This window comes from Vicia villosa, linkage group LG3 (assembly GCF_029867415.1).
Source record: "Vicia villosa cultivar HV-30 ecotype Madison, WI linkage group LG3, Vvil1.0, whole genome shotgun sequence".
In the NCBI taxonomy this organism is placed as follows: Eukaryota; Viridiplantae; Streptophyta; class Magnoliopsida; order Fabales; family Fabaceae; genus Vicia; species Vicia villosa.
This window is the reverse complement of record NC_081182.1, coordinates 1430896-1439350: the sequence shown is the minus strand read 5'-3', so window position 1 is coordinate 1439350 and position 8455 is coordinate 1430896.

Sequence of the window (8455 nt, the reverse complement as noted above, 5' to 3'; positions counted from 1 at the left end):
TAGGTCTTGTTCAGCTCCGAGACCGACGGAGTCAGACGGTTGGGGCAACGAGCGCGAGTGCGTGACGGGCACCTTGACTTGGGGCGGGGAGAGTGGCATTTATGGGCTGATAATGATTTGGGCCTTAGTCTGTTTGGACCAAGCGTCGGCCCAGTCCAGAACAATAATACTTTTAAATTAAAGTATTGATTACTAATATTTAAGTTTCAACTATAATCTGAAAAATATTTGATTTTTTTCCATCTTCTAACTAAATTACATATTACGAGAGCCATTTTCCTTGAAAATTTGAGGAATGTTTTTCTTTTTTAAATTTAAATGATTGTCAATATTGATGGATGCATGGCATGGCGATGGGTGTGGTTATTGTTAATATTGATGGATGCATGGCATGGCGCATGGGTGTGGTTACTTATTTAATGGAGTTTCAAATAAGAAAATCTAGTGTATTATTAATTTAGATATTTAAGTAATTTAGTTTATTTATTATTACCTACAATATTTATTAAAATTAATCTATTTTTTAATTATATATATATATATATATATATATATATATATATATATATATATATATATATATATATATTTTGTTGTTAGTGTGATATTTTAATATTTATTAAAAATGAGTTTTGAACGGTCGTATCATGAAACTATAAGAGAAATATTAAATAGTTCATGCATTCACCAATGTCTAGTAGGTTTTTAAAATAAATGATTCAAGCAAGTTGTAATTTGTGAATTTTTTTTAATATCCACTTTTAAAAAAAAATCAAAAATAACCATATTTTCAAAAAAATTACAAAAATGTTTTTTTTTTAAAATTAACACGTTGTCGCCAGGGGGGTGGCGACAACGTTTTGGCCCAATGCTTGGTCGCCAGGCCCATTGGCGCCTACACTTAACCATTAGGTGTTGTCGCCACCCCCTTGGCGACAACACCCCCTCTATTATTTTTTTTCATTTTTTTATGTTATTTTTTTCTTTACTATGTTTTCTCCATAATTTTTTTATATTATTTTTTTCAACATTATTTTTTTGTTAACTAATTTTCCATTATTATTTTTTTAACTAATATTTTTTCATTTCATTGAAAAATAAATTACAAATATCATTGCACCTTAATACTATGTTGTGGAGTTAGATCCACGATTGAGACATTTGTTCCTATTATGTCCTACCTCACGACATATACTACACTTCCTCTGCATTTTTTCAGTGGCCTCCATCTCGGTTCTAATACGTCGGCTGTTTGGTCGACCGCTTTTATTCGGACGCATTAAATCGTTATGCCAAACTGTTTCCCCCTCGTACACAGGCCAATATGCCTCCATTGCTACCACCGGAAAGTAATTGTCGTATGCGTTGAGCAACGTTGATACCTTGTAAATTTCTGATACCAAAGATAATGCATCAAAGTGAGTATGTGAACATGCTGCAAGGACATGGGAGCAAGGCATGCGATATGCTTGAAATTGGCCACAGTCGCACCAACGACCTGGGATATTGACGCGATACTCTTGTCGTGGAAGCCTCTGGTTGTGGTCAATTGTTTCTTTTACACTGAAGGTGTGGCCATGACGGTCGAACTCGGTCACTCGATTAGTGTTACCCTTGGCAGATTCTTGTTCTATATATTTCATGCAGACATCGTTGTATACCTGTTGTGTTTGTAACACTGAATTCCACCGCTTACCTCTTGTGGCGAACAAAGTTGCCATCTGAAAATACGTAGCACTAACCAAGGCAGTTACAGGTAGGTTTCGAATGCCTTTGAAAACCCCGTTCATTGATTCCACAAGATTTGTAGTCATGTGACCCCACCTAGCCCCATCGTCGTATGACCTAGTCCATCTCGCTCTGCCAATGCTGTCAATCCACCTCCCTGCATCTGGATTTGTCAACGCTATTTCTCGGCGGTAGTATTGAAATCCAGGTTGGTTTAAGGCATACCCTGTGTTCACCAAGTGGTTCTTCAAAAATTTATCTTTGATCTCTCTCATAAAATTTTGTGTTATATACCTAATACAGTAGACATGCTTAGACGGGGGGTTGTGCCAACCATTTGCCGGATTGTTGTATGCGCTGTCAATAGAAGCGTGCCTGTCCGAAATCAAACAAAGATTAGGTTGTGGAGCAACTCTAGCTCGAAGATTCTTCAGAAAGAAACTCCAAGCAGCAACTGTTTCTCCTTCTACCAGAGCAAAGGCTATTGGAAAAATGTTGTTGTTTCCATCCTGCGCGACCGCCATCAGCAAAGTTCCCTTGTATTTCCCATACAGTCAGGTTCCATCAATTTGAATAATCGGCTTGCAAAAACCAAAACCGATGATGCATGGTCGAAACGCCCAGAACAGTCTATGGAAGATTCCATTACCTTCGAGAGGGGTTCCGTCCTGGGACTGTGCCGGCAGTGTCTCCAATATAGTAACAGTCCCAGGTGAATACAATTGCAGTGCAGCCAGGTAGCGAGGAAGTTGTTGGTATGATTCCTCCCAGTTGTCGTAGACTTTTTCATTTGCTTTCTGCTTAGCTAACCAAGCCTTTTTGTATGAGGGTCTGTATTTGAACACATAAACGCGATGAGAAATTATTGTCTTTACCTTCAGTGATGGGTCAGTTTCGACAAGAGGAATGATGGTATGACATATCATGTCATGACTGAGTTTTCGATGATCTTGCGCCATATTAGTGGTGACGCAGGTGTGGCCTTGAGATATCGAACGTATCACCCAGGCATTAAATTTCTTTCTGAATGATGCCTTCAGCATGTATCCACACTGTTGCACCCCAAAATATATCATACAATCAAGCAGAGTAAGCATGCATAAAGGAAAAAGGGCGTCACATGTTATTTTCATCACAATGAAAACCTAAAATAAAACATCCAATATTCTTGATATGCAAAGATCATATTTGTAACACAATGTAAATCTCGTACTTTCATACATTATGCATAAAACGCTTGCGGAAATCAATTGAATTGCTATTAAAATTTCAATGAATATATCCCATACTATATTCATCTACCAAATTCGAATTAACATTTAAATCCACAATCTTGGCTACATAGCCTTAAACAACATATCCGAGATCTCAGACAAATACATCCGAATATCCAACAAAACATAGAGAATAGCAATATCCAAACATAAGCATAAGTCTAAATAAAATCCCCCAAGTGTTACATGATCAGAGCATATGACTCGCTACCTAATCCAATAACAAACTCAGGAGCTCCTCGGCTAAATCCTCGGACAAGCTACTACTCGTCGGAACCTGCACGTTATCAACGAAGGATAACATTCAAACAGAAGGGTGAGAATTCAACTTCTTATAGAAAACATAATAATGGGAAATGTAAAACGTAGACAAGCATACATTTTACTATTCATCACACTTCTCAATTAATCAATTCACATATCATATACCAATCATCACTCAAAAACAAATCACATGTATACAAGACAATCACATACACACAATGTGACTCGAAATGCAACAAATGTGACTCAATGCATGTGGTACCTGATAAGTGCCAAAATGTACTTATTTTGTGTATGTAAATAGTGGCACTTATCGATACTTTTGTTAATACCGTTTGAATAATTCCCCGTTTTGTGTATAAATATGTATACTTTGTGAATAGTTGTATTTTCATATACTTTTATACCATTTGATAGTTTTTCCTTTGTTTTTATAGGTATTCATGCTTATTGGAGCCTTTAGGAATAAAGTGTCAAAGACACGACTTCGATTTCGCAATTTTGGTGAAAGCCCGCTTAGCCACCATCAAGCGGACTTCAAAAGACTCAAAATAAGGATGACCAAAATCATCATTTTGGTTTCCATTCGTTCATTATTGGATAGAGCATTGAATAAGCTTTCCAACGCTTCGAACCGGGCGCAATTCGGAGTTACAGTTCTCGAGTTATGGCGAAAACAAAATCTGATTTTTAGCAGACTCCGCTAAGCGGAGGGGGGTCCGCTGAGCGGAGCTCCAGCGGAGCAAATCAGCGTCTGGTTGCAATATTGAGTCCGCCGAGCGGAGGGGGTCCGCTAAGCGGACCTGCTAAGACAACAGCTCATTAAAAGGGGCCAAAATCACATTTTTAGGTCATGGGTTGGGTATTTTTGAGTCCCAACACCATCAACTTCATTCTTAGAGTAGAATTGGCTTAGAAAACAACTTTGGAGGTTTCATAAGGATGATCGGGGGTGGATTGAGCGTCGAACGGAGCTGACAAACCGAGAGATTTTCGGTTCATTTCTCTTCTTCTTTGTGTATTTCTCTTTGGTTGGGTTTGTTTGTATATTTACTTGAATCTTATGTATATTTATCGATTATAATGTTATATTTAACTTGCTTTACGAATTTGTGTTGATGTTATCCTGGATTTTTGCTCTATGTTGGGGATTTGGGGTGATTTAGAGATAAACTTCTTGAATCCTTATCTAGGATGATTATCTGTTAGTTTCTGAACTCTAGAGACAGATTTAGAGCTAGCATTCACTGTGGGTATCTGTTCTTAATGCTTTTGTGTTTGAGCGGCGCGCGAGAGATCGCCGACGTGAGAATACGGATGTTCTCGTGACTTTGCGTTAGAGATAACATTAGTTGTGAGATGATCTCGTTTGTGCTCCAGAGATGGACGCTTATGTGAGAGATACGTGATGACATAAATGAGTATCGTAGGTTGAGTATAACGGGTTGGTAAGTCTATGTTTGTGAAGAGTGAATATATTTACATTCCTGATAAGTTATTTCTCTTCTAAGAATGTGTTTATTCTTTTCCTGTCTATATCTTTGTTTACCTTTTTCTCATTCAAACCCCAGCTCGAAACCGTAGAAACTATTGAATGGCATCTCTCCATCTCTGAGGACGATAAATCCCGGATCAATATTTCCAAATCTTGTTTGTTGCTTGCCCTATACTGCATTCAACAGTACCCAATGTGAATCCAATGTTTCACCGCTTTCCGATTCAATGTTTAGAATCCAAGCCACGCTCCCGATCCGGACAAGATCAAAGCCAATACGCCTATCTCCAATTAAGGATCACGTCTTCTACGCCTATTTCCAATTAAGGATCAACGTCTCTTACCATGTGAACCCAAGTTTCACCGCTTCCACAATAAAGCCGACCATGCTATGAATGTATGTACAAATACCAACAATTTATGCAATTAAGATTATCTCATCAATCTTAACTTACCGCATAACACCATAATCCAACTCTATGAATTATCCGCCAATTGTACACAACATTCACAACACAATTAACAAATTCAACAAGGCATAACAACCATCATGTATCCAATCACACACATCATGATTACATCTACACAAAGTGTTCTAACAATTGTTATACATCACATACAACATAACACACATAAGACAATTACATATCATTCCATATAATCACTGTCGCACGCTCGCGAAAATGAACAGAGTCGCCACCAATATATTTATCCCATAGGGAAAGGAATATCAGAAAACCTAACAAAGGAAGGAACAGGGTCTTGCGACCAGAGAATCAAGGTACGGGAGTCGGTTACGCAAGGGGAAGGTACTAGCACCCCTCACGCCCATCGTACTCGATGGTATCCACCTATGTTTGTTGCTATCTAAAGGGTGTGTAAATCTATAGCTTAATCACTAAGGGAATGCATGCAAATGAAAGAAAAGAAACACGGGGAAAATAAGGTTTATAAATAATTGTGCTCGCTTAGGCCCCGCGACCCAATGCCTACGTATCCTTTTCAGGAATCAGAGCGCCGTAGTTCGGCTCTTTAGTTTTTGTTTGTTTTTGTGTTTTTTAGTGGACGAAGTTACATTCGCACTCCGCTGCTCGACCTCTGGAGTCTTAAGCTGGGAATGGAGCGGAAATAACGTGTCCGATTAAAGAATGCCTCGGAGGCGAGATAGAGAAAAGAGTTTGAGCGTTTCGAGGAAATCCCTTAAGCAAGGGAAACTCGAGTTACTCTATGGTTTGTGTTTTTTAGAAGTTGGGAACTTACGCCTGAATGGGACCCTTAAGCAAGGGAGCTCCAAGCACTCGAACATCCCTTAAGCAAGAGAAGTTACAAGCTTCCATTCCCTTTTTATTAGTCAAAGTATTTATTAGTCATTTTTTATGAGTTTTCTTGGTATTTTTTATGGGAAATTTATTTGGATATTGTTAGGTGTTTTAAAGTTGAAAAGGAAAAGAAACTAGCCTAAGTATGAAGGGAATTTCTAAGTCCTAATGTTGTCATGGTTTCTACCTAAAGGTTAGGAATAAAAGAAACATGAAGATTAAAGTCACAATTAGAAGTCAAAAGTGAGTAACACAATGGTACAAAAATTGGCATGCAAGCATATAGTAACAAGTCAAAAATATAGTACAAAAAGTGGACTAAAATACTATTATTTTTGTATTGACTTTATTGAGAAAATGTATTAGCAATTAAAAGAAAATTAGTCCTAAACTAATATCTTTTTATGAACAATTTTATATGAAGGAAATTTGATTAAAGTCTAAGAAGAAACTTCAACTAAAAAATGGTAAAAGAAATAATATTTTTTTTTTTATTTTAAATGTCATTGTGTGGATTAAAATCTAAACATGAGACAATTAATGGAAAAACTAGTAATTTGATCAATTAAAAGAATTTGGCAAAAAACTAATTGAAGTGAAAATTAATTGAAGAAAAAGAATATGGACCAGGGGTGCAAATTGGATATGGTGGTATGACAAGTAATTGGGGCGCTGGGCCCAAAACAGCTTTTTTGTTATGGTTTCAAAATTACTCATTAAATGGATATGGTCCCAAAAGTGGGTGTAGACAGCGATTGTTCGTGGCGGGCCCAAAGAGCTTGTTTTTGTATTTTTGTTCATATTTGTATGCAAAGTGACGGTGACGGGCCTGGAGGGGTGTGAATACGAATCGTGAACAAGGCCCGAGGATGATCCATAACGTTTTGATCCAATTTCACATTTCTATCATATTTTATTAAAAATGAAAATTAGTAATTGATAAAATGAACAAATAAATAAAAAAGAAAAAAGAAGAGGAAGATGATTTTGGGATTTTAGGGTTAGCGAGAAGTGTCGTTCCCAATCCCTACTTCTCTCAACCTCTCGTTCTCTCTTCTTCTTCACCCGCAAAACGCGACGGCGCCGGAGAAATACTCTTCTCCGAGCGACCTTGGTTCGAACAACACCAATACCTCATCCCTCCGCCTCGCGTTTCCCTCATCTCGATTCGCGTTCCCACATCAAATTCCAAACGAAAGCAAACGGATATGATAAGCTAAAAGAAGGAGAGGATCGACTTACCTAGTATGAAGATCGAGAGTGAGACGAATGAAAACGATGGAGCTTCCGGTGCAAACTCGAGCGAAATAAACGCACCGAGCAGAGAGTTCCTTCAGGTGAGCTTTGATTCTTTAACTTCTTCTCTTCGCGAATTCCTTCTTTTTTCTGGACTTTGCACTATGTTTCTGAATTTCTGCGTGTGTTATTGTTGTTCAGTGAGGGAATTTTCTTGCAGATTTCTGGAGATCGAAGGATATGTGAGGAAGATGATTGATGGTGGAGCTGAGAGGGTGAGAAGAGTGGTTGAAGAACAATGGTGAATTCTGTGGAGTTGTGAAGTGAAGATGATTGAAGGTGGAGATGAATGGGGAAGGAGAATGACGAATTGAATTGTGGAAAATGGTGGAGGAAAAATCTGGAAAAATGGAGAGAGACTCAGGGAAGTGAAGACTCGGGTATATATAGATAAGTCCCCTCTTGCTCTTCTTCAATTCTGTTTCCTCTCTTCTGAAAATCTGTTAGAGGTTTATAACTGAATTGGTTAGAAGTTTGTTAGCTTTCTGTTAGGTTGTTAGGTTAGTTATGCGGTTGTGATTCTGTTAGGGAATTGGTTACAAACTGTTAGTAAAAACTGTTATGTTGGTTTGGTAGTTATGATAGTCGGGATGTGAGGAATAATTAGGGAATTATGCATATTTATGGGCAGCATAGAAAGGTTCTGAATTTATCTTGCTGAATCTGAACCTGCTGTGTGATCCTCTCCCTTTTTGCATCGCATTCGACCATACAGAAGTGACACTAAAATATCCAAACATGATGGTATGCTGCAAGCTGTTAGGATTAGACTAGTGCACTTCTGTTATGAAGAGAGCTTGCATATGTGAAGCAAATTTTCTTGAATATGAGGTACTGTCCAGAACGGGAGATTTTTCATTGAACTTGTGAAGTTATGCATTGACTGCTGGCTGCTGTTTGAACTGTTTTTTTTCTTTTTTTGTCATTTACTTGAAACTTGGATTTGAATTCTGATTTATAAGTGAATGAATCCCGAGTCCGGCAGTATAGCGCATGCTATGGATTATGACTTCTTGAATGCATATGTTTAATTGTAATTCACTCTTTTACAGGTTTGATCATACAGGTGCATGGAATGC